The following is a 27,517-nucleotide window of genomic DNA, read 5'->3' as shown; positions in this document are numbered from 1 at the left end:
GCGTTTCGTGATAGTATCAAGTACTTCTTCGTTAGTGACTGGGGTAAATTGTAATGGACTGCATGTGGTCAACGTAGTAGTGTTAGAGGTTATGTTGGGTAGTGTTTTTCGTGCGAGGAGTGTTTTTTTACTATCTATTTTATTCTGTAGAAGAGTAATCTTGGAAGATAGCGCATCTTGCATTGTGGTGCACCAGGTTTTGCTGGAATTGTAGGGTGCTGTCACTTGGCAAGGGTCCTCAAGCTCTCTGAGAATGGAGAAGAGCTCTTTGCTATCCAAATTGGCATTAGTTATGTGTGTGTTGAGGGCATTGGCTTTGTGTGAGATTATGGCTGTTTTATATTTTTTGTTGGCTTTTTTGAATTCCTGTGCTGATTCATTAGTATTAGTTTTCCTGTGTAGGTGCTCGAGTGATCTTTTAGTACGTTTAAGGGTGACTAGTTCTTCATCAAACCAGAAGCAAGATCGTTTGTCAGATTTCGGGGTTTTAGTAGTGACGGGGGCAAGTAGATAAATAGTACTGGTGAGGCTTTGTTGATAGCAATTTGCTAGGTAGTCAGGGTTGTTAGTGTTCGGGGTGACATTGGTTAGGGCTAGTTGAAGGATAGGTGGGCGTTAGAAAGCTGGGATTGGTTCTGGCTCTAAGTCTATTTAATCTATTTAGCCCCAGGGAGGGAGTAGTTTGGTGGTTTGTCAGGTTGCATAACAGGGATGGTGAGTAGTGCCGGGTGGGAGTGGAGATGACATCTGGGTGGTGTCTGAGGTGTTATAAGTGTTATAGTGTGCACATGTGATGGGAAAGGGGGGGGTGGGAGGAATGGTGTGGGGCATGGAATGGAGTGGTGGCGTTGGCATTCTGGTCTCACAAGCCCATCGTTGAACGAGGTGAAGTGACCTCCTGTACAGGGCATGGAGTTTGGTATTATGCAGAACGGGAACATTATGATGGTTAGAAGAGTTAGCATCATAGGACGAGTAGGTTTTGAGCAGAGTTGGTGCTTATTAGGGTATAAGCTAAGTGGTTCAGTGATCTTCACTATACTGGTATGAGTTGTATGTGTTAATTGTCTCAGGTTGGGCAGATCACGGAGTGCAACTGGTGGCAGCATCAAGTGGGCAGGTTACAATAGGCTACGGCTAGCAACTTCACTGGGCAAATAACATTGGGCAGTAAATAGCAACTTCAGAGGGCAAATAACATTGGGCAGCAGATAGCAACTTCAGTGGGCAAATAACGTTGGGCAGCAGATAGCAACCTCACTGGGCAAATAACATTGTGCAGCAGATAGCAACTTCACTGGGCAAATAACATTGGACAGCAGAGAGCAACTTCACTGGGCAGATAGCAGAGGGCTACAGCTAGCAACTTCACTGGGCAAATAACATTGGGCAGCAGAGACCTACTTCACTGGGCAAATAACATTGGGCAGCAGAGAGCAACTTCACTGGGCAGATAGCAGAGAGCTACAGCTAGCAACTTCACTGGGCAAAAAACATTGGGCAGCAGAGAGCTACTTCAATGGCAAATAACATTGGGCAGCAGATGGCAACTTCACTGGGCAAATAACATTGTGCAGCAGATAGCAACCTCACTGGGCAAATAACATTGGGCAGCAGATAGCAACTTCACTGGGCAAATAACATTGTGCAGCAGATAGCAACCTCACTGGGCACATAACATTGTGCAGCAGATAGTGTCTTTTTCTGTGCTAGGGGCTGCAGCGTGAGCAGAGCTCTTGTGGGATAGTCGCAGTAGGGCACCATGCCAAACTTGCAAATTTAGTTATAGGGTATGGCGGGTCTGCGGTTTGGCTGGAACGGGAGGTAGCGGTAGTAAAGAGGGGCTGCTTACTCTAGTGTCTGAGTCAGACTATTTCGGTCGGCTGAGAGGAGGTGCAGGGGTCCTGGCACTCGGCACATCCGGCTCCTGACAGGCTCACGACAGGAGGGTGCCTTTAGAAGTGTGCCTTCGCTTGTGGGCTGGCTTAAACACCTGCTGGCTTACAATTGGCCAATAAGTAACGGCTTATAGCCAATCAGGATCGGTTACTGGGCTTGGTGTGTTTCTCATGTGGAAACAAGGTGGAATATTGCAGGCGGCCATTTTGGAATACCAGGGTCCTCGTGGTCTCCAATGGTGGCCGTTGCACTCTGGAGTACTGGAGGCAATAGGTGCAAAAACTAGTGGCATAAACCCCAACCCGGTTGTAGCGGCTAATTGTGGAGGGGCTCCAGAGGGTGAAAATTAATTTTTCAAAGATGCGCAGTGGGCTTCAAGGAACAGCGGAGTAAGGCAGATTGCCTACATTCTGATGGGGGAAGGTCTCCTGGCAGGGCACTGCTCCTGCAGCGAGAGAGGGGAGCTGCAGCTCCTTCTGGGGAAAGGCAACCGATTTAATCATTACAAACTGGTATGTTGATATGGACTCGGATTTGATTCTGCTAGGAGGTGATCTTAACGCTAGATGCTGGGAACACTCTATTAAGGAATGGTACACTACCACAGGATCAGACTGCGTAATGTTCAAATGATAAGGGTATCCAATGGCTCCGATTCTTGGAACGTCTGGACCTTGTAATATTAAATATGCAAATAGCAGGTGACAACCCTGGCTAAACCACTTGGAAAAGTGGGAATAAAGAGGCTATTCTTGACTACCTGTGTGGAAATCCACAACTAATCAATGGTGTCAAAAACCTAAAAATGAATAAAAGTGAATTTCGTGATCATGCATACCTGCATCTGAGCATACACCTGAATTTGTCAAGTGAACAAAACCATACTGTTGGTGGCTTGGATACAAACCAGGCAGGTAATCGGGTAAAATGGACCAACCATAACATTGGCAGGCCATGCAAAGAGTTGACTTACACCATTGAATGTTGCATGCATTTACACACAGGAGACGAGAGAGAGATATGGTTATCCAAGCTAGTAAGTGAAAATATAAAACCTGCAAAGAAATGCTCTACGGTGCCTATAAAAAAGCATACTAAGCCATTCGATGCTGAAATTTTAGGAAAAAAGAGATGGCTACTTATTGGTATCCATCAATTGAAGAAGGATGATATGCCATTTTTTGAAAATTATGCTGGAATTCGCAGATTGAAAAATCAGTATAAAAATTGGGTGAAGCTAAGGAAAAAGTTGATATTGACGACCAGTTGACAAAAAATGATAGCCGCACAAAAAAAAAAAAGATACTAAAAAAGTATGGGGAATTCTAAACTTGACAAGACCGTCTACTAAATGTACTATTATCAATCCAATTGCTGAAAGTATTTGGCAATCATTTATTGAAGGCAAAATGAAAAAAGTAGACCCACATGAAGATCCTTTTATTCCTAAAGGTGTAAAATGGTCCATGACTTTCCCAATTGATGAGATGAAGGTTCACCTCACTAGATCTAACAACTCTAGAGCCCGTGGGCCAAATGGCCTCTCCTCTGCAGTGGTCAAGGCAAATTGGGAAATATGGGGCATTGTATTATGCCATCTATTTGAAAAGGTATGTAGGGTAGGTGCATTCCCGGTACATCAACCCAAGCGATATATGTCCCTGTGTTCAAAAGCGGAACTCGTTTACTTCCAGAAAATGACTGTATGTTATCCCTTTTGGATACCACAGGTAAAATCTTTGCAGGTTTTGTTTCAACACACTTACAAGCTTGAGTAACAGAACAGAACATCCTAGATCCTCTTCAAATGGGATTCCGAAAAGGTTCTTGTACAATACATCACGTGTGCCTACTTGATGCAGTGATGACCAAAGCAAAAATGAAGGGTAGCCCATCAGTTTATATAATTTATATAGACTTCCGGACTGACTTTGACCAAGCTAAGCGCGGATTGTTGTGGAGAAAACTATGGGCATTAGGATATCCTGACTGGCTACTGCAAATACTAACTGCCCTGCATACTGGAACCACAGCCCAGGTGAGATTGAATGATAGTGGAGACATCTTGATTGATAGAGGGGTCAAAAAGGGCAGCATGATTGCGGCCCTATTACTTAATATCTACATTGCGGACCTCCCCTTCAGAATGCTGACACATGCCAAATGTCCTCCCAAAGTTGGCAAGTGCACCATTGCAGCTATGCTTTACGCGGATGATTTCATCCTATGCGACCAGATACTCCTTGGTATGAAGGCTATGCTATCTGCACTTGCGATCTATGAAGAAGAAAATGGGCTTACTATTAATCTCAAGAAAACAAAGTCTATGGTAATTAGTCCGCAACCTATTAAAAAACAGTCCTTGAATTCCATGCTGGGATTTATAGAATACACCCAGAAGTATAAGTACTTGGGAGTGGAGATGTCGGTGTCTAGGGGTTACCGGGATTTGATCACCATAAACATACAAAAAGCTAAACACATATCGCTTATTATGTCAAAGTTTGTTTACCATCATGCTAGTTTTTCATTGGGAGGTATCTTGATACTATATAGACAGTGGGTCTGCCCGGTTGTGTTATACAGACTTGAGGCTTTAGAATTAAATGACCTGATTTGGCTGAATGTTCTGGAAGGGAATTTTTGGCAAAGTCTGTTGCGTCTTCACTCAACCACATCTATATAATACATTCGCCTTCAATTAGGACTAATGTCGCTGAAATCATTGGTGCTCAAATGAAGAGGGGAGCTATTTTTAAAGGCTATAAAATCCCCCATATGTCCTTTACAGAGTAAGCTGGAAGAAAATTATTGCCTAATACATGAAATTCGAAATTAATGTGGGTTTATTCGATTGGTAAAAAACTTGTTTTACACATTAGACTTGACTCCTTACTTGTGTTCCAACTTTAATGTTAAATGTTAAATGTTAAATGTTAAAGGTATTTGTACCGCGCACCGTCACCAACGGAATTGATCTCCAGGCGCTCTGGCGGATCTGTAAATGATAAGGCAGGATGGGTTAGTAAGGTGAAGAGGGAGTAGGATAGTGAGAGGAGTGGTGTTCTGTTTGCAGCTTCAACTCGGTATACACCAGATGCTGAGCTTTGGTGCGGGTATTGGATCGGTGCCAGTCCGTGTGTGCTGTTGCTCCGGCTTATGTGTTGTTGCAGTGTTGTGAATTGCGTGCGGCTTGTTATGCGAGAGATGGTTGTGTGAGTTTTTTGAGTGAGATAAGTATGCAGAGTTTGAGCTTATATTGGTTAGTGGGTTACCTGACCTTTAGCATGCTAACATTCACAGTTCTGTCCAAGTGTGGCACCTGTTGACCCTCACAACTCTATCTGGGTGCGGCGCAGGCCAATGCTTAGGATTCCATCCAGGTGTGGGCATGCCAATATTCACAGTCCCATCCAGATGCAGAGCAGGCCAATATCCACAACTCTAAGTGTGGCATATGCCAACATTCAAGTTTCACCCAGCTGCAGGCATGCCAACATTCAAAGTCCCATCTAGATGTGACACAGGCCAACATTCACAATTCTAAGTGTGGACATGCTAACATTCAAAGTCCTATCTAGATGCGATGCAGGCTAATATTCACAATTCTATCTAAGTGTGGGCATGCTAACATTCAGGTTTCACCTAAGTGCGGGCATGCTAACATTCAAAGTCCTATCCATCAGTAACGCAGGCCAATGTTCACAATTCTATCCAAGTGTGGATAGAATAAAAAAGAATATAAAAGAGGCATTTTCTCGTTGATTGTGCAAGTGGGACTGGACTATGAATTATGAGCATCTACAGACCTTACAGAGCTATAATCAAGCTACACTCATAACTCACAAGTTCATGGAACCCCAGCGATATCATCCTAGGATGCCCTGATCCAGATGTGGGTTTAGACTACTATTACGCACAAATCAAATCCCGGTGAAATCTATCCGGGCGGTCAATGGAAAATCAGTAGAGATTTTAGATACTGTAGAATATGTGGGATACCGGAATGTACCGAAAAGTCCAGACATTTGTTAACTGAATGCTCAAAATTGGGTCATATTTATATGGCTATTCTGGGAAATTTCACTCACGACTACAACTCTATAAAAATGATAGAATTTTGGGCATACTGTTTGTATACAGAATGTGAAGCTGTTCATATCGCCCTTTATAGAGTCTGGTGCTTAGTTAAAAATCTATTGGGTAAGACTAATTGAAGAAAGATCACGATTGGCCAAGATTGTAACCTACTAGCTCCAGCTAGATAAAGATAGAGTCCCATTCCATTTTTCTGCACTATTGATAAGTATGATGCCATAGTGATTATATACATGAAGGAAAGATCAATTGAATTGGAATATGTGAATATATGAGATTAGTTTTATTAGTACTAACACACATCTGTGTTATATTATGTGGTGACTTATAACATATTTTTGATAATTACTGGGTTTTAGTTTTGGATTTTATTAATGGATCTTGTTGTTGTGATAATGTTGCATAGTAAGCTAAAACGTTGTGTATTTGAATTTGTGTATTTATTGATTTTGTAAAAGTTCATTAGAGCTATATAAAAATAAATAAATAAATATATTTTTATAGTAGTCCTGTTCTGTTTTAGAGAATAGTGCGTAGTCAATCACCCACTTTGCCTACTCATTGCTGAAGGCTAGTGTCTTCCGATCACGTGCTGTGATCAAGTATATTGCAGAAGTAATTGCATGTTTTCGGAAGCACCCTTCAATTATTTCCCTCTTTTGGCCCTTCCTCTCAGTGGCATATATCCTAACTGGGGCTCCAAGTGTTTATTTGTTCTCAGTATAGCGTTCACATTTTCTCTCAATGTTTTTTTTTTACTCAAAGGAGTCATTGGGATGTAGTTATATTGGAGTTTTTGAAACGTACAACAATTCTAGTTGACTGGGAACCCAAGGGAAACACCCAGGCTTCTTAATAGTTATAACCTCAAAAACATTGTCCTTATCGATGAGATCATCATCATCATAGAAATTCCTAGATTACCTAAAGAATACTCCTAGCTCACCAATGCAAAATATATACAAAATGCATTTTGTTTAATTTTTTGTTATTGTGTTTTTGGTATTCATCATGTATTTAATCAATAATTGATCTCCCGACATATTATGTGTACAGTCGACTCCCGTTTATTTCCGTTCTAAAAACAGGTATTGTCATCCAGACAATATTGTTGGAGATACACTTCAGATATTACCCCTCCGATACCAAGAGACATTTTTCTCTTTCAGAATTCTTCTCTTGTTTACTGACCCTGTATAGTTTCTTTTTACGCATGAGTTGTTTGTCATGTTTCATTCCCAGGTGGTAGTATTGGAACTTCTTCCAGGGGCATTTAGGCAAATAAGGAGAACATGTGAAAATGAGCAGTCACCTTAGGCTTGGATGTTAGACTTATCTATACAGCATTATGTTCCTGCATATGCCATCCTATTGATTAAATATGCCCACATCCTATGCTTGGGTTCATGAATGCAGTACTTTTTTGTGAGGCTCATGAGGTCTCCTATCCATAGCCCCAGAATTAGAAGCAGACTATTGTTGATTTGGGCTGCAATTTATTCTACAGATTTGTCTTCTGTTTGTAAGCAGACGATCGGCCATAGATATGGGTGTTGGAGGCCTGATAAAGGCCTCATGCATTGTTTGGACACAGCGGCATGAATGGGGAAGGGGGATCTCAGTTCAGCCATATCATGGCAGGGTGACAGCAGTCCAGTTTTATTTAGGCCCATTTGCCATTAGAGGTAGGGAGTGGGGAACTCTATGCAGCCACATGTTGACACAGTTCAAGTTTTATTTTGGCAAAAGTGACATGAATGAGGGGAAGGTGGGAAATATGCAGGAGTATTGCAGAAAGACCTCACGATTATCAATGGTGTCATATTTTTGGAAGATGACTAATCATGCCTTCATTTGGACACAACATCGAGGAAAGAGGAAGGATTAGGGTTATTTTCTAGACCCAATTTATGATCTGCTTAGCAATACTATCAAAGCTGCCCCTGGCATAAGATTGATTTGGACCTGTCATTTATGGCATTTATGGTCAAAAAGTCAAGAAACACCAACATTTATGTTTGTAAAACGGCATTTGGTGTTTTAATAACTTTATTTTACTTTTTATTTTTTTATTGTGGTATAACCAGATTTTGGTTTTTCACAAATCATGAAAACAAATTACAGCAAGCATAGTTTAACTACTATAAAAAATCATTCCTAAAGCATCACTAATACTTGACCCTTTAAAACATTCAATAATGGAAACGAACATAAGAAACAAGAAAAAGAAGAAAATTATCAGAATTTCTGGGGTTTCAACTCTTTCTGCTGTAATACTCGGAGAACATTTAACGTCAATGCAGTTTCGTGGCCAGCAATCAATCTATCCCAAACATCAGTGAGGACAGACGAGCGATAGACGCAATGAAACAACCGAGATATTTTTCTTTATTTAGTTAGGTTTGCGGGGCATAATCGAAAACGCATCATGACGTTAATCATAGGTACGTGGTGCTAGCCAGAAATGACCGGAACTCCCCCATATATCCTTTGGTCGAGATGAAATTGGCTTTTACGTTATTTAGGCATCTACAAAATCACTGACCCACGTTTGATTACCTCAGCAAGTCTTTCACATTAGGAGGATGCAATTGTTCCATTTCCGCAAAATCCACTGCTTCGCAACCCTGCAGCCCATGCTCAGAAAAGAGCAGACACTGTACCGTAAGCATTTTCCCAGAACCGGTCTAGCTCCAGTCAAGACCAGACCCAGCGTCCGCAGCTCCACATCTCGTATAGCAACCATGATGTTCAGTATGCAGTTTCCCCAACTTGAGCGGTGTGTAATGCAACATGTGTAGGATTTTATACTGGATTAATTTAATTGCCGCAGTCTTGGTGAACACACACATAGATCGCCAGCCCACGAAATGTAAAGGCAGTAGTGGGCATACCTGCCGTGTTCCCCTACCAAGCGTAAATGACTTAAACTGTACCACTTGAAACACAGTTGCAGTTGGGGCGAGTATTATAATTTGATATACTGAATAAACTGCTCACCCAGATTACAGTTATGCGGCACTGTGAACACAAACGACCAGGACACCATGTCAAACGCTTTCTGTGCATCTGGAGCTACTGCCACCACTTCGACGGAGGGTGATATTTGGGACATAACGTTCAAAAGCTGCCTAACATTCACAGATGTGGATTTACCTGGAACGAGGCTGGCCATATCCTGATGCACCAGCGAAGACATCAAAGGAAGCAGCCTTTTTGCAATAGCTTTAGCATAGATTTTAGTATCCACATTCGTAAGGAATAGTGACCTGTAAGAGGCACACTCCTCTCGGGGCTTGTCAGGTGTCAACAGAACTATAATAGTGGCCTCACGAAGCGACTCTGGGAGGAGCCCCGTCAGCAGCGATTCCTCCCAGACTTTCAGTAGATAGGGCGCTAGGAGCGCTCCATATTCAATATAAAACCCTGCTGTCAACCCATCAGGGCCTGGGGATTTATTTCACTGCAGGTCTCTGATAACCTGTAATAATTATTCTGCTGTAAAGGGGGTGCTTATCTGCTCTCTGACACCATCGGAGAGCAGTGATATCGGATTAGCCTCTAAAAGGGCCCGTCGGCCCTCATCATCGTCTTGGTCTTGTGCCCTGTATAGCGTTTCGTAAAAGCGTGCAATGATGTTGTTGATACCCTGCCTGGTCTGAGTACTGCATCTGTCGGGCCTCATTACACACTACTATTATATACTTTGGCCCGCTGTCCATCCAGACCAGCCTGGCCAGCATCCTACCGGCCGCTCCCGCTCCCTGTAATGTCTGGCAGTGCTGGTTTAGCAAAATATTTGGTACGAAGCTCATTCATCCCCCATTTTCTTTTCTCAGCACTTTTTGCCAAATAAATATTGAAAAATATGAGGGGAGTCGGGGAGAGGGCATATAAGGGGTAGGGTGGGGTTGTGTATAGGGATAAATAATATGGGAGGGGGATTGGGCTGGGGGCCCTCTCACCCAATTAAAAAGAAATGGTTGATTTTCTTTGGCAATCATTTTTCAGCAGAAAGTGCTGTGAAAAAAAACGGTCGAAGAATGAACATAGAACCAAATATTTCACTTCCTGGTCCACATGGCATTTGAACTCTTCCAATTGAGTTTTAATGTCACCCAACGTGGCCTGAGTGGGTGCCAATGCATATTGTCTTTCCAAGGATTGAAGTGTACCTTCATTAAGCGCTATGTCCCTACGGATGGCTTTGAGCATGCCAAAATCTCTAGACATGGCCACCCCCTTGATAAACACCTTGAACATTTGCCAGAGAGTACCCTGTGTTACTTCATCATTGTCGTTAGTATGGAAAAAGTTGTGGGTATCACCCTCTATGCTGGTACGGAATACTAGGTCCTGCAGGACCAAGGACTTAAATCACCACATTGTACAATACCAGCGGGTCCCACCCCACTTAATGGAGAGCACTACAGGGGAGTGATCCGAGTATGTGCGGGGATGGATATCCGCTAGGACTGTCTGTCCTAATAGGCACTCTGAGATTAAAAATAAGCCTATTCTAGAGGACAGATCGTGCATGAACGAATAATAAGAGAAACCACGGACAGTCGGGAATATGGATTGCGAAATGTCACATAAATTAAGGTCTTACATGTGATGTAAGATACAACCGGCTGCATTCGATAGTGGTCTAGGCGCTCTACCTGTACGATCCAAGTCTAAATCCAAAATAGTATTCATATCCCTACCCCATATGACTGGCATCAACCAATAGGTCAGCAGGACTTCTGCTGGTTGGGCCTGTAAGAGTTCACCAGCAGCACTTCCTTGCCCAACAGCTTGCAGTGCACCACAACATAGCGACCATCCAAGTCTGTATGTGAGTCCAAACACTTGAACTTGACACTCTTATGAATCAGTGTCAAACCCCTCCTGGAATGCGTTGAGTAATCAGTATAGAATCTATTGGCCCCCCAACCCTTTACAAAGTTGACATTCCCCCTCCCATGGGTGTTGGTTTCCTGCAGAAACAAAACATGAATCCTATTTCGAATTAAGTAGGACGCTATCTTCCTAGCCTTGGAATAATTCCCCAGTCTCCTACCATTCCAGCTAAAAATATTAATGGTCCCCTTAGAGCCCTAAAGTGAATTGTGTGGTATCACCCACCCATCAAAATTGTACCTCAGCCAGGAAAAAGATTTAACAACAATTAACCGTACTAGGTGCTTGCCCAACCAAAGATTAACTGCTTCACCACAACAACCTGTCTACCTCCCACCTCCCTCCTCGCTCTCCCAACCAGGTCAGATGAACCCCCTATATCCCCTCCTTCGAGCCCCAACTAACACACCAATGTCAAACCAGCAACCTTGTATGGGGGACAACTACTTCTGCTTCCATCAGCCTCCGATTCTATCCCACCCTTTGGACAATGAACATATTTGCCCGCTCTACATCACTATCCAGTTCACTGAACCATGCCTGTACATCCAGGAGGAGTTGTCCAGAAAGGCAAAGCAGTACCAGGCCACTCCCATCCAGCAGTCCCAGTTGTAGCCCAAAGAGCTATCCACAAGTGGAGGAGTTTGCCACTTCCGACTCTTCATTAACATCTCGCAAGGCCAGGATAGGTGTCAATAAGGGCCACCTCTTCCTTCGATATTGTGAAGAAGAGGACTTTGCCTCTATGTTATATTCTCAGACATGCCGGGAAGACCATTGCATACAGGACTGCATTTATTCTATGCAATATTTTGAAAGGATCTGCGTTCCAATTGCACAGCAGTGGAGAAGTCTGGATATATGTGAATCGTGGTATCCTCAAATCTCAAAGGGCCCTTTTCACTTACCAACCACTGTATGGTGTCTCGATCACAGTAATTTAGGAACTTCACAATGATGGATCTGGGGGGCACAGGGGTTGAGTCTCAGCAGCGGAGATCTTTGTGCCCTTTCAATCACAAACGCTGACAAGAAGGCCTGGCTCCCCAGAAAATCTTTAAGTAAAGTCTCCATCACTTCCTCCATGGGGCCACGGGTAGTCCCACAATACGAAGATTATTTTGCCTGGATCTGGATTCGAGATCATCATACTTACTTAAGGCTTTCTTCAAATCTTTGGCCATGCCCGCCACCTGGTTCTTGAGGGTAAAAGTGTCATCCTCTGCCACCCCGAAACGAGACTCCACCTCTGTTACTCTTGAGCACACCCGCTCCAACTTGCCATTGAGGGTACTGATATTGGTGGTAATGCCGTCCATCTAATCGGTCATTTTTTTTTTTTAAACATTTTTTATTATTTTATAACAACACACCAAACATTACAAACTTAGGACTTCCATATTCAAGTTTAACAACATAACATTACAAAATAAGAACTTCAGTCCCGTTCCCTTCCACCCCCTTAACTTGAGCCAATATGTTCATATCACCCGCCTGCGCGTCTTCAGGCAGGTCTATTGTCCTATTCAGGTCTGTATCATCATCACTGTGGTCTGGCTGGGGGGGCCCACCATGGTGGCCACCAGTTGTCTCCATTCAATTAGGGGTCCCACCTCTTTCTCTCCTCCCCTGCTGACCGCTTCAAACCAAGTGACCGTTTCTGCCTCCACCTCAAGAGGTCAGCCCACCACAACTCTATCCTAGGCCTATGGGCTGCCTTCCAGCCCATTGTGATTCTTTGTTTGGCCAGGATGTATGCCAGGTCTTTCATTTTATTAATGTGCCTCAGATTGCGTGGCCTAGGGAAACCCCCTAGCATGCATGCCCAGGCCGACTCCACATCCAGCGTAATGCCTTTTTCTGCCAGGCATGTCTTCAGTTCTGACCAAAACCTTCCCACCTCCGGGCAAGCCCAGAACATGTGTAACATCCCCGCTTCCTCCTCCCCGCACCTGGCGCATCTCTGAGTCAACTGGCCCCCAAGCCTGGCGATCTTGCTAGGGGTCAGATATGCTCTGTGTGTGACATATAATTGGATCTGTTGGAGCCTCGCGTTCCGGGACACTTTCTTATGATATCTTTGGGCTCTATCCCATGCCCCATCCGACATAGGTACTCCCACCTCTTCCTCCCAGAGTTGTCTCATAGGGACAATTCCTTCCCCACCTTAGACCCCAGTAGCTCGTATATGCGGGATATCTCATGCCCACACTCCGAGATGTCATATAACATTTCCATGGTAGCATCCGGTTGTTCTGAGAGCACCACCGCCGGCCACTTCTCTCCCACTCGTTTAACCATTCTGGAGTAGGTAATGTGTTGCCCTCTATGCACCCCAGTGTCCTCGATTAGTTTCTTGAATTCCAGGGCCTCCCCTTCCTGCCATATGTCTCCCAGGGTGGCCAGGCCCATCGGTTCCCAGTATCTGCGGACCCCTTGTATCAATTAGGGGTCCTCTCTGCATAGCGCCACCAATGGCACCTGCATAGAAAACGGGGCCCGGTATCCCACCATCTGCCATGCTCTTTGCCACACCTCCCAGCCAAGCGCCAACAGCCTCTCCATCACTAGTACCTTTGGGTTGGACAGCCACACCACATCTCTGAGGAAGTAGGGTGCCGGCTTCATGCACAACAGCCTGGTTTCAGCCGTTTCTTCTTCAGACAGCCACCTGGCCACATACTGCATTTGTCCCGCTAGATAATATAACTCAAAATTCGGCAGGTTTATTCCCCTCTGTCACACGATTTCTGTAATTTCCAAAGCGCCACCCTGTTTCTAGAGTAATGCCATATAAAGCCCCTGCACAAGCTGTGGAGACTAGCGAAGAAGCGTCTAGGGATCACATGCGGGATATTTACAAAGAAGTGTAACAGTCTGGGCAGGACTACCATTTTAATTAGAGCAGCTCTCCCCATCATAGCCAGGTTTAGTCTGGACCAGAATCCCATGCTGTTTTTAATGCCTTTCACTGCCTTTATCGTGTTGTGTTTGTGTTCTTCTCCTGTCGTGTGGTATATGTCAATTCCGAGATGTCGGAATGACCTGGTTCGCCATGGTATTGGCAATATTGGCAAACCCTTAGGTGGGACAAGTCTGTATTTCCCCAAGGGGAACAATCTGGATTTCTTTGGGTTGACGGCTATGCTGGAGAGGGCAGCGTATCGTTCCATCACCTCCAGGATGTATTGTATATTCTCTTCTGGGAAGCGCAGATACAAGAGTATATCGTCAGCATATAATGAAATAAGATGCAGGCCGCCCGCAGTGCAGATCCCAATTTCCCCATATTGTTGTCTAAGACAGACAGCCAAAGGTTCCAACGCTAGTATATACAACATGGGCGACCAGGGGCAGCCCTGTCTGGTGCCCCTAGTAAGTTGCCATTTATCTGAGATCGTAGCACCGGTTTTAACCCTTGCGATTGGAGCACTGTATAACATCTTAACCCAACTGAGATACCCTGGCCCCATTCCATAGCCTTCTACAGTCGCCAGCAGCCAGGGCCATCTTACTGAATCGAAAGCCTTAACTGCGTCAAGCGAGATGATCGCCAGCTCACCCAGGTCCTCCTTTTTCTGATCAATAATGTGATGCAGTCTCCTATGGTTACCAGTTATATTCCTCCCAGGGACGTAGCCCGCTTGGTCAGGATGTATCAGTTTGCCAATGACTCGCTTAAGCCTGTTTGCCAGCACTGCCGTAAGGATTTTGCTATCTTAGTTGAGCATCGAAAGGGGCCTGTATGACCTGCAGTCTGTGCTAGGCTTACCCGGCTTCAAGAGCGGAATGATCACCGCCTCTCGTAGGGACTCTGGCAACCTGCCTTGCTCGTACACCTTGTTCAACATAGCCAGCAGTGGGGGAAGCAGCTCTTATTTATAAGTTTTGTAGAATTCACTCAGGAGCCCATCTGACCCCGGAGCCTTACAAGTGGGCAGGTGTTAAATCACTAACTCAAGTTCTTCTAATGTGATTGGAGCATCCAGGTCCACTCGTTCTAAGTCGTCTAGGGTGGGCAAACCTATATCTCCTAGCGTTTCCTGGATTTCTTGGTCTCCTGCTCCACCTGGGTCCTCATAGAGCCGTTTGTAGTATCCCAGGAACACTTCGTTCACTCCCTCCTGGGTATCCAGGATCCGGCCTCCCTCCCCTCTAATTTCCCTGGTCACCGGCCATGGTGCCTCGCCCTTGTATAGCCAGGCCAGCAACCTTCCCGGTTTGTCTCCCCCCACATGCTGTCTCTCCACATATTTCTTGTAGCTTAATTTCCATAGTCTGTCCCAGTGTTCGCTACTAGCTTGTTGTAGCTGTCTCATCCTGACCCCGTCTTCCCTATAGGTGCCTCCCCTGCGCATAATGTCTTCCAACTCTTCCTCCGCTTCCCCCAGCTCACGTTCTATGCCCCCCTGGAGCCCTCTAGATTTTGATATAGCCACCCCCCGCACTACCACTTTAAATGCCTCCCACAAAGTTCCCATAGATCGGACACTGCCAGTATTAATCTCGAAGTACTCCGTGATTGCCTCCCTTAGATCCTCCTGGAATCCCGTATCGTGCAGGGCCTCGGCTCTAAGCTTACACGTCGGAATCTGAGCTCTAAGGGGTTGGTGCTGCCACTCCAGAACTGGGGGGAGTGGTCAGAGCACCCTGGCCTTATATTCCGCGCTTCTCACCTCATCCACCATCTCGGCGGCGGCGAACACGTTCGTGTACAGGTCATGTGGCGCCGCATAGTGTGAGTATTGCCTATCTGCGGGGTGCAACTGTCTCCAGACATCTACTAGGTCAAAATCCTTCAGGAGGGCCTGTAGCACCTTTGCAGCCGGGGTGGGTTTGTCCAGCTTACTATCGGATATGTCCACCTTAGGATTCAGTACACAATTAAAGTCTCCACCCCATAGGATCCTGCCACCTAATAGGGGCTAATTTTACCATACAGGGTCCGAAAGTAGGCCGCTGTGTCTTGGTGGGGGGCATATAAGTTTACGATACTCACTTCCCGCTTTTCCAGCATCCCTCTCACAACTATCATTCTCCCCTCTGGATCTCCCGTGGACTGAAGCAATTGGAATGGTACATGGGGTGCTACCCAAGTGATAACTCCTCTTGCGTAGGTCGAGTATGTGGCACCCTCAATACTTCCCCTCCACTTTCTCTTGACCACCTCCAATTTCTCCCTGGTGAGGTGGGTCTCCTGAAATAATGCTATGTCAATCCTCATCCTTTTCAGGTGCATCATAACTTTATTACGCTTCAAATAACTGTTGAGGCCCCTGACGTTCCAGGTAACCACTCTAAGGCACCCAGTCACCATAGATATAACTTCCTGCCCTCCCACTCCGCCCGCCATCCTGCCTGATGAGATTCCCATTTTGGCTTGTTACCCCCCAACTCCTGTCAAACCCCCCCTCCCCTTTTCCCAACAACCAACCCCAACACACAACCCCTTCCCTCCCCTCACCCCTCCGTGCTCCAACAAGTGCCCAGCTCCATCCCTGGATCTCAGGCGACCCAGTGTTTGGTCCTGCCTCGGAATCCCTAGGGCAGAAACCCATCAGGGTGTCACCGGACTACCGGTGACCTAACTAACTACTCCGTATGCGGGTATGAGGACTAGCTCTGTGAGGCTCTCGTGCATCAAAAGTGTCAGTGCTCACGGTTCATATCCACTTATGTCCCTGTATGCCCATGAGCTACATCTTATACAACAATCAAGTCCCATTGTCTTAAGTTGCGACACCCCTCGGTGCCCTGGACACAGGTTACTTATCTCTTCCTTCTCCTTCAATAGTGTGGATGCCCGACTCTTGGGGGCTGCCCTGCGTGTCGAGCCATCCCATAGCTTCTTCTGGTGAATTGAAAAACAAGGTTCTATTTCTGTGGAACACCTTCAAGTTCGCTGGGTAGAGCAACATATACTTATGGCCTGCTTCGCGCAGTCTCCTCTTCACAGTCCCAAAGTTCATATGACCACACTGTGCCATCAGGGTGTAATCCGGATATGCTGTTACATTTGCTGTCCCCTTTGTATTGTTCCACCCTTTCCGGAAGTATTCCAGGATCCTTTCCCGATCTCGATAGTTCAGGATCTTGGCAATCACTGGCCTAGGGGGGGTTCCTGGTGGCGGTTTCCTCATTAGGGCCTATGCGCTCTTTCCACCGCGAACCCCTGGTATAACACTCCCCCGGTTATCTCCTGCAGCGGCATAGATTCAACAAACTCCGTAGGGTTGGGACCCTCTGCACCCTCCGGCAAACCAACGATGCGGATATTATTCCCCCGGGCACGTCCTTCCACCTCCTCCGCCCTGCTTTATAGGTTGCCCACGCGTTGCACTAGGGCGTGAAGTTCTGATTTGTGTGATGCACAGTCCGCTGTGTTCGGGCCCATCTCTTTCTCAAGGTTCTCTGTGCGCTCTGCCAGTGACCTGACATCTTGCCGGAGAAGATTCACTTCCTCTTGCACCGCCCCAACTTTGAGCTCCAACGCTGCTTTCAATTCGGTCATAGCCAGTCCAAGCTTGGTCTCCCAGGCCACTTTCAGGTCAGCGATCGTGGCAAGGACCTCCTGGTTCGTGCCCATGGTGGCTGTGCTCCCGGCGGGGTCTTGTCTTTGCTCCTGGCTCCTTCCGGGCCGGGCGGTGTTCTGGCATATTCGTCCAGCGTAGGTTGCTTGCCCTTCAGTCTTGGAGGTTTGTTGGACATGGCGCTGCGGCTGGAATTCGTGGGGGAGCCCCACCACTTATGGTTTTCAGCCCCATTGGGGGCAGACTTCTGTTATCGCCTGGGCCTAGAGGGGCCGCCCCAGGAGTGTCCCGAAACTGCCTCTTAGCTGCAGGAATGGATTGTGCCCTTCCACGTAACAGTGTGGATTTTCTCTCCGACCCTGCCAGCGGCCTCGGGCACTGTGGGTCATCAGCTGTAGGCACCGTGTGTCCGGGCTCGCAGCGGGCCTTAGCAGGTCCAACCACTCTCCTCCTGTATCCCGCTCCCTGCCCCCGCTCCTTCTGCCCAATGCCTGCAGGGTGATTTGATCTATTCGGGATGCCTGTCTCCCCAGTGCTGACAGTGTCTATATTCACCGCAGCACCCTTCTACGTTCTGAGCCTGTCTCCATCCTGAGGCCTATCAGCTGGCCATTGTCCTCTCTGTTCCACCGCCAGGTGAGAGAGTGTTTGAGTATCTATATCCGCAGTCCAACAATCTGACACGAGCGGGGGGAACACTAACAGGTTGTGATTTTACTTGGGATTTTTCTACTTCCCTCTGGGTGCTAGGTTTGGGACGTACACCAGTCTGCCCCCTTTAGCTCGTCTCGCAGAGGTCCAGACTGCCAGCATCTATTGAGATCTCCCCAGCTGGCTGCAGCCGCCGCGCTCTCAGTGATCAGCTGTGGGTCAGGTCGCAACACCGCCTTCCCCAGTTGCAGGATGCCAGGGCCGCTTCAACGCTCGGGCCGCGAGGATGCACATATGCATGGCGCGACCCAGGTGCTTCGTGCGTTGCCGCCGGTCCAGCACCACTGTCGCCGGCTCCATAGGCCAGTCGCTGTCGGGCTGGGGTCCGTTCACTTGCTTCTTTCTGCCCCGAGATGTACGGGGCACGGCAACGTCCCGGCTGAAAGATTCAGCGGCCCCTGCCGCACCACATACACGGTCCTATCGCCGGCTGCCCCTCAGCCTCCGATTGTTTATTTCTTTAGCGATCCAGCTGTCGGGACCATAATATGCTCATCCGTGTCGCGCTGCTGGTTTTGCTCCCCTCCCACAGCCCACTCCGCGATGGCTCATTCAGTGGGTACTGTTGTGGGTCCACACGTAGGTTCCTTTGTCTTGAAGCTTCCCGGAGCCTCTGCCATTTTGCCTTCGCGGGTCTCCGTCTTCAGGAACTTTACACCCTCATAACTGGTGACTCCTCGCAGTATGCAGGCTCCAATCCATCGGCATCTGTGCCCAGTGTCTTCATACACTAGCGCCTACTTTTTAATCCTTCAAGGGCTCGTGCATTTGCATTTTTTTTACTGGATTAATGCAGGATCATCAGGAGCTCCTCCATGAGCACGCCTGCTCACATGGCCATCTAGCCACACCCACCATCATTGTGGCAAAATCAGCATGCGTGCTCTCCATTAACTCTTTTAAGATTCGGGGTGTCTTGCTCTGCATTTCCCACTGACTCACTCAGGTCAGGGGGTGGCTCCACACAGGGCCTGCTGGGCTTGCAAGCATACGCCGCCAAACCGCTCTGTCTCTTCTAGCCTCCCCTCCCTTTCGTCATGGTGGCATTGGGACCCAGATCTGACCCAGATCTGCAAGGGTGTTCTTATGTGTGGGAGGTCAAGGGGTTTGTCTAACAACAACAGACCTCACAGTACTTTGTACTCCGACCTGGGTCACAGGGTGTTTAGGGTGGCCTTCTATGGCCATAGCGGTGGGCTAGTCATTGTGCAGCACAGCTTCGTCAACAGGACCCAGCGTACACCACCTTTAATTATATCAGCCAGCTTCCAGTCTAAGCCTGCAAGTGGGTAGTCTCACATTCCCCCTAAAGACAGAGGCACTATCTCACAAGTCCTCCCTACAAACAGGAGAGCAGGCCTCTAATTCACTCAATGCTATGTGCATCGCCTAGACCACAGGGTGTCCAGGTTGGCCCTTTATTGCCACAGGGCAGGGCTGACTGTGATTCAGCCTGCATCACCTGCAGGGCCAAACATGCAACACCTCCAATTGTGCCCCCAGTCATACTGCTGGCCCATGGCCCCAGGTGGATGTGCCCACGTTCCTCCCCAGGGGCAGGGGGCACCTCTCATAAGCCTTCAATACAAAGAAAGGATAACAGGCCGCTTCCAGGCCCCCACTGCAGTGCGCCTCTCCCATCTCACTCAGAGCAGAGGAAGTAGTATGGGCAGCGCTGCCAAGTCGTGAGCTCTCCCACTTGGGTGTGTAAGGCGAAGCGGTGCTTAATGCCCTCAGGCGCCGATCGCATTCGCTCCTCACCCGGGGAGCTTAACTTCATTCGGTCTCCCCACTTCCTCCTGCAGCGTCCACGATGAAGAGTTCTCACGTCATGGGTCCCAGGCTCCAGTCACCTCCCGAGGGCCTAGAGTTGATCAGCTCTCTCAGTCCCCGGGGCACCTGCCTGCTGGTGATCGTGGGGCGCACCGTTGCTGCAGGGTGAGCCACAGGCACGGTAGTGCCACACCGTAGGGCCAATAGCACCCCTCTTCTTCTCTCCAGGTCTCCCGCCCACGCCACTAAGTATCGCAGGCAGTATGCAGAGCATGAGTCAATGCGGCCCGGCTCTTCTGCTCACACACCAGCCTCTCCAACAGACTTTGCAGCAGTAAGAGGCCCGAGCAGCTGCGGCCAAACCAAGCCGAATTTCCCCACCACTTAGTGTCGTCACACCCTTCCAAGGCTGTTGGCCAGTGAAGTAGGGTTACTGCCACCAGATTTTACACTTTCCACCCACTGGACACAGCAGAAAAACGGGGAACGGGCCGGATCTGCGGCAGTCAATACAGAAGCTTAAGCAAGTGCAGCCATCTTGCAGGCTGCTTAGCAGCACCCCCCCATTCATTTTTTAGAACATTTATTCAAAAAAAATACTTTCATTGCATTTGACAGTAAACATTTTTAATTTCATTTAACAAATGTGACAAAATGAACAGGAATATAGAAAAAATGAGATACATAATAATCATGAACATGGCTCAACCAGTATGGCCTATTGCAAAGTTGTCAACAATAAGTTCCTGATTTAGAAACCAACATTCATGTTCTCCAAATGTGTTATATACATCAAAAGTGAGAAAAAAGAAACAGAAAACGAAAGAGGTTGCAGAGTGTGCTGGAAATAAAATTCCTAGATAATAATTAATGGCATACTTAACATAAGTCCAAATGAGCACGAATGGGATCAATCAAAAAGCAAGTAAGGACAAGGTATGTGAATAATGTCCTGTGTGCTACGACACATATTGAATATCTAAGAAGTCGGGCTCCATGTACTAATGAGCTATTGCCTGCATCCCCACTTAATGTTAATGCACATAACCAGCATGCGAATATGGCGAGAGTTGACTATCGATCTCCACTCTACTCATGAATGGTCCCTTGGATGTTTCGGTGGGCTGATGTTGTGCTAACTGCCTTCTTCGGGGCAGGACTACATAGGACACCCTGCAAATAAACATGACACGCTTTTCAATCAGAAAGCCTATTCTTTTCATTGATATCCAATTAATGAATCAAGGTGTGTGCCTTTCTTGATAACTAACCTTATTATGTGGCTCCAAACAGCTGGACCACTGGGTCCTCCGTCCTCAGGCGACGTGCTCGTAAAAGATAACATTTTGGACAATGCCTCCGTGTAGCTCATAGGTCCCTTGGAACCTCTGGCATGACAGAAGAGAGACAAATATAATGTCATATTTGTTGTAAATACATGTTTACCTAAAGGTAAACAGAACTTTAGATTGTTTGTGTTTGTTCTGTAAATTCATTATGAGAACCCCCTGCTCCTAACTTTGGCAAAGATGAAATTCAGGTGTCCCTATCGAGTGTCCTTTCTCATGGTTTCTGTGAAGACAGAGGGCCTCATCACAAGCCCGGCGGTGACCATTCCGGTAAAACTGGCAGATTGCCGCCAGACATGCAAATTTTACTGACTTCCAGGTAACACTGGGGTATTCTGACCCGGCGGCTGGAAAGTCAGGCGCTGGTATCTCCCATACCACGGAAATACCATTAATAACGGTGCCGGTGCTTCCGTGAAAGCGTCGTAGTGTGCGGGTCCGGGTTGTTTCCGGGCCGGCACACTCATAATGAGGCCCAGAGTCTGTAAAATGAAGTTTCCTGAGCACAACAAAAACAGAACAGACCGCAAGATGATCATGCAGCCCCTAAATTTAACAGAACATTAGGCCGATTGTATTCTGTCTTTACTGAGACTCACAACGTAACGTGTAATCATTGGGCACAACGTAGGCGGTTGTCTGTAAGTTTTACCATGCAAGCATAGTGTGGGCATTTCTCCTGCTGTAATGCTGCATCACTCGTGCTGCAGGCAAACAAAATGAACAAAACAAAACCAGAGCAGCTCAAGTTACAACACTGGCCATTTCCATAGGGTGGAATTCTTTTTACATTTTTTTTTATTAACTGCATTTGGTTACATCTGTACCTTTTACACTGTTAAAACAACCAAATTCCCCCACTCACATGTTGAATATTGACATATTAAAAAGAGGATTTCACAATAATTAGTGTCATTAAAATAGCCTTTCATGATACAGCATAACTAATTAAACTTTTCATAAAAGGGCCTACATTCAAAACATTCATTCAAATACGCCTAACTGAATGAATATTTCCCACGCCCACCACCCTTGACCATAAACACTATATAAAATTGGTCCAAAACACTCCGGATTTTACATTTCAAACTTTAGTATTCAATGGACAATTTACTAACCACTTGTTGCCACAGCTGCGCCCATGATTACTAAAAACTCTGCACCATAAATTGCACTCCAGAATTGATCCGCAAAATTACTGTATGCTCTATTATGCTCTAAAGTGAGGGCTGCGCATTGTGTCATTATGTGTCTTGGTGTCTCAACCCACTGGTGGCAGAGCCTACACAATCTCTCCGCCTTAGGAATACCAACCCAAGCCACTGTGATTTTCCAGACAGGGAGTGTGGACAGTCGCAATGATAGTATGAACCATGTCAATGCCGGTGAGTGGAGCTTTGTCAAGTAAGACCTCAGGGAGCCTAGGGAGAAACCCTGTTGCGAAAAAAAGAAAAACTTAGAACATTTGGCCAGGTAATTCAGGGCCTCCCAGCATCTTGGAGGGTTGTTTTCTATTCTATTTTCACTAAATAAAAATGTAGCAATGATGCTGGGATTCTATGTACACCAATCTCAACCAGATGGAACTTCACTGTTGCCTCTAAGTTCCTAAACCATATACTCTTGGAAAATCTACTGGAATGGAGAGGTGCCCGGCTCAACAGAGTGTCACCACCATGGTCCTAGTGCATTTTAGCCCACAATTTACAGACTGCGATCTTCCAGTGTGAGAGCAAGGACGAAGCTCCCAACTCCAACCTCATGGCCTCAACAGGGGCACTTCCTGGAAGGGCCAACAGTGAACAGAGTATTCTTGCTTCCAACTTGGGGATCCAAGCAACTGATCTCTGTGGGAACACTTCCAGTGCATACAGTATTCCTGGGATGATTGAACCTTTAAAAGTGTTGATTTTTGCTACTATTGACCATCCACCATGGCTGTCAATAATTATTTTCAGTGGGAGACACTTTTACCAGGCCCTATGCGATATCCACTCTGCCATCTGTGAATCTGAAAGAGAGGCCCCAATGGTGACCACTATATATTTGTATTTGTGGACCTGTTCTAACTTGGTCCCCGCTAATTTACAAACATATATCGGGGTGCCATAGGCCCCCTTCCCACAGGCCATTATTTTGGTCTTTTTTTAAAAATTAATATAGTGTGTTATAGTTACAAAAAAACTTTTCACACTTACATATTAAAATCAAGTTTATATACTTCCATAAAAATAATTCTATACTTCTTAGAACACAGATGCATGAGAACAGATCAAAACATACACAACAAAAACATAAAAACATAAGCATAAAAGAGTACAAACATTAAAAAAATAACCTAGTTCTTATATTAAAATATCTTACTTAACTTATTCCAAAAAACTTACACCAAAAAACATCTGAACATAAAAGATAGTGATGCACCTGTTCTGAGCCTCTTAATAACAAGATAAGAATTTTTTTCAGGTCTCGTACTTTTACCGCATTAGATGTTCAGTTTATATCATTGTCATAGTCCTTCATTTTCTGCACAAGTTCATCTTCGATTTTAACTAATAATCTAGCAAGGGCACACATGAATGCAATGTGACGATTACTCATACATTTCTGCCATAGCATTTCACGATAAGAAACAGAGTTCCCTATATTTTTGTCTCCTAAATACATAATTCTGGCACCTTCAAAATATCTGCAATAGATAACCAAATGTTTTATGGTTTATTTTTGTGGCTCTATCTCACAAAAGCGGCAAGTATTTGTTTCAAAGTGCAACCATTGACCAATACGTTCTTTAGAGTGTAATTGGTTTAAGTGGAAACGCATGTAAATTTCCCGTACTTAAAAGTCTGGAAAACACTCTATGTACATTAGCTTTGGGGATTTTGTATGTGAGTTAGAAGCAAATTCTTTATACAACCAGTATGTGCCAACCTTCTCCTGGGACTCAACCCAGTCCATTTGATACAACTTCTTTTTATATTATCCCACTCTCACTATTATATCTTCTTTTGTGATGTTAATCCGCAGAAGAGCTGATTCCATTCTTTGTTTAAAAATTACAATAGATGAAGGATTATCTAATAACAACATTTTTGCAAACTCAACATACATGTAATTTCTGGGTGGATTTAGCATTTTAACATATGAGATCATTTGTCGCCACAGAAAATGCGAGGATAGACTTGACAAGCCCAATTTAATACGTATACATGCGTTAGGAACTGAACCGGCCAAGCCTAATACTTGCTTCCACATACGACCCTGAACAGAATTTAGTAAATCATCAATGTTATGCAAACATAGATCTAGGTTGTACAGAATTATAGGTTCAATCTTCATCTGGTAAAACTGAAGTGCCAGGCTTAATGAAAATTTACAATATTTCCTAGATATTATTTTTAGAAGTGAAACCAAAGGCCTGACTTTATTTGTTATAATTTGAATCCAATGTTTTTTGGAAAAATCATTTGAAATGTCAAAGCCTAAGTGTTTGATCATAGAAAATCTCTCCAATTTGTGACTGTTAAGAGTCCAGGAATACCGTGGAATCTTTTTTAATCCTGACAAAATGAATATCTTAGATTTGTCTACGTTTGCGCATAGATTGTGTTTATTAGCAAATATAGAGAAGGCTTCTAGTTTATTTTGGAGCCCAAGGGGAGTTTTATAAAAAATTATGATGTCATCAGCATATGCTAGCCAGTGAATCCTGTGGTGCCCAAGATGCACTGGATAGCATAAAACTGTTTTCCAGATTTTCTCAATATCAACCAAGTAAAGGTTAAAGACAGTAGCAGCAAGGCTGCAGCCCTGCTTCACCCCAATAAAAGTGGGAATCTTGTTTGTAACGTCACCCTGCCTATTTATTCTTATCTTGAAGTATGTTTCAGAGTGCAAAAGGGCAAGTAATTGTATGATATTTTCAGGAAAACCCAACTTTCTTAATTTGCACCAAAGCTTATAGCGAATAACGCAATCAAATGCAGAGCGCAAATCTAGCGATGCCATGTAGATGTTACCTTTTTTTTTTTGCAAGAATATAGCATATGCGATAAAATAGACGCATTAATGGACGTTCCCATTTGTTTCCGAAAACCAGTTTGATTTTGAGACAAAGTGTCATGTGATTCCATAAATTGATCTATATGATTTAAAAGCAGAATTGTAAAAACTTTATATGAACAGTCCTTTAAGGCAATAGGCCTATAATTAGTTGGGTCTGCAGGATTACCCTTTTTGAAAATGGGCACAATCATAGCTATATGCCAGGAATGAGGAATGAACCCCATCATAAAGATGTTTTCAAACTTTAAAAATAATATTTTGGCCCAGAATGTCGGATCAGCCTTAAAGGCACAAGCTGGTATGCCATCTGGACCCGAAGCCATAGAAAAATTAAGCTTACCAATGGCCCAGGTGATATCATCAACTGACCAATAGAAGCGAGGAATAGTATTCAGTCTTTTAACTGTAAATGATTTAGTTGCAAAGGATACTGGCAGTTTGAAATTTTCAACAACAAATGCTTACCATCTATCAGCAGAAACTACATTAGGTAACGCAATTTCTGTTACATTCTGTCTAGGCTTATTGAACACCTGCCAAATAGATTTGGTGTTATGTTTGCATAAGTAATTGATATTTTTTTGATTCTCATGTAGATGAAGAAGTTGGTGGTGTCTTCTACAGTTCTTTCTAAATAAGCGTAGAATTTGCTTTTTGTTATCAATATAGTCAGCTAGACCGAGCTTTTGAATTTTAAGATGTCTTAATTCACTGTGTTTTTGTTTTTTTAGTGCTGCTATGTGAGTATCATATTGGTGTGGATGGTATATCTACTTCCTCAAGTGGCTTTCAGAAAGCCGATTTAATGAATCTCATATAATATTATTATTACAAATTTCAATATTAAAGAGATCCTGTACTGTGTAATCAGCATCGGGGTCATATCCAGTTAAACTGGTTAGATTTTCCACTAGTTTTAGGCATAAGTATTTGTTCCAATGAATAGTGCCGATAGACGCTCTATTTCTATAGGGGCCAATTCGGGAACATTTTCCAGACTCATCCACGGAAGATCTATTTTAATTGAGATAATACAATGGTCACTCAGACCCACATCTGTGGAATCGGTTAAAGAGCATATACATTTTCAGATATCACAAAGAAATCAATTGTTGACGCATTCTTATCCCTATGCCATGTATACTGTAAAGTGTCTTGGTGTAGTCTTACAAATTTCATATTCCAAGCCGGGAAAAAATCCTTCCATCGCATGCCAGTTATAACAGCTTTTTTTTTATTGAAAGAGGCAACGCGTGCTTGCATATCCTACATATGGCCTAAGCAACCTGCATTAAAGTCCCCGCCAATAATTGTACCCTCATCCTTGTTATTCACTACAGCATTTTCAAAGATTACATCAAAGGTGTTCATAAATTCCTCGACATCCTGTGTAAGCGGGTTGAAATACATATTTATAAACAAAAGCATTTCTTTCCTCCCAGCAATTAGTTCAATGTCTACATGCAAGATATTAGTTGATGAATATGATTCCAAATAGTGTATGTTGATCCTATTATTGATAAAAATTGCAAGGCCACCAGAGGGGCGTCCCTTCCCACAGCTACTCGCAGGACTAGATATAACACAATACCCATCCACTGACATCTGTTTAGTGAACATCGTACCCTGCAGCATAATAATTGCTGGTTTGCTAAATATGCCATTTGACATTAGTGCTGAAAAGAAGTTGCGGTACCTGCATACATTCCAGGAAAAGACCTGGATGCTGTTTCAGCTACCGTGACAGATTTACCGAATTACTGTGCGTTACAGCATTTACTAAATTGCCTATCCAGGACCAGTCCTTTATATTTGATGCAATTGTTGCTAGTTGGGCAATAGCATCAGAAATCGGAATGGGAGGTACACCATCCCTATCAAAGGCACCAAAGGTAATCTCGGGCTGAGGTACCACATAAATCAGATACTGAAGAACCTTCTTCTCATCATGTAGTAGATTTAATTGAACCCCCAAATGAGAGAAATCATTTTTAAATTCCCATATCTGTTTTAAAATGATGGGTGAGGATACTTTACATATCATTCTTCCATTATATTCATTAGCCAATTTAACCCATTCTACATCATTCGAATTCAGAAGTCTTAGCATCGGGATTTTATAGAAGGTTTGAAAATAAATTCTCTGTTCAATCGTGTCTTACCATGAATGTTTGGATCGCTACTCCA

The sequence above is a fragment of the Ambystoma mexicanum genome, chromosome 6q (genome assembly GCF_040938575.1).
Source record: "Ambystoma mexicanum isolate Mex_15411 chromosome 6q, UKY_AmexF1_1, whole genome shotgun sequence".
Classification (NCBI taxonomy): Eukaryota; Metazoa; Chordata; class Amphibia; order Caudata; family Ambystomatidae; genus Ambystoma; species Ambystoma mexicanum.
Note: the sequence above shows the minus strand (reverse complement) of the source record.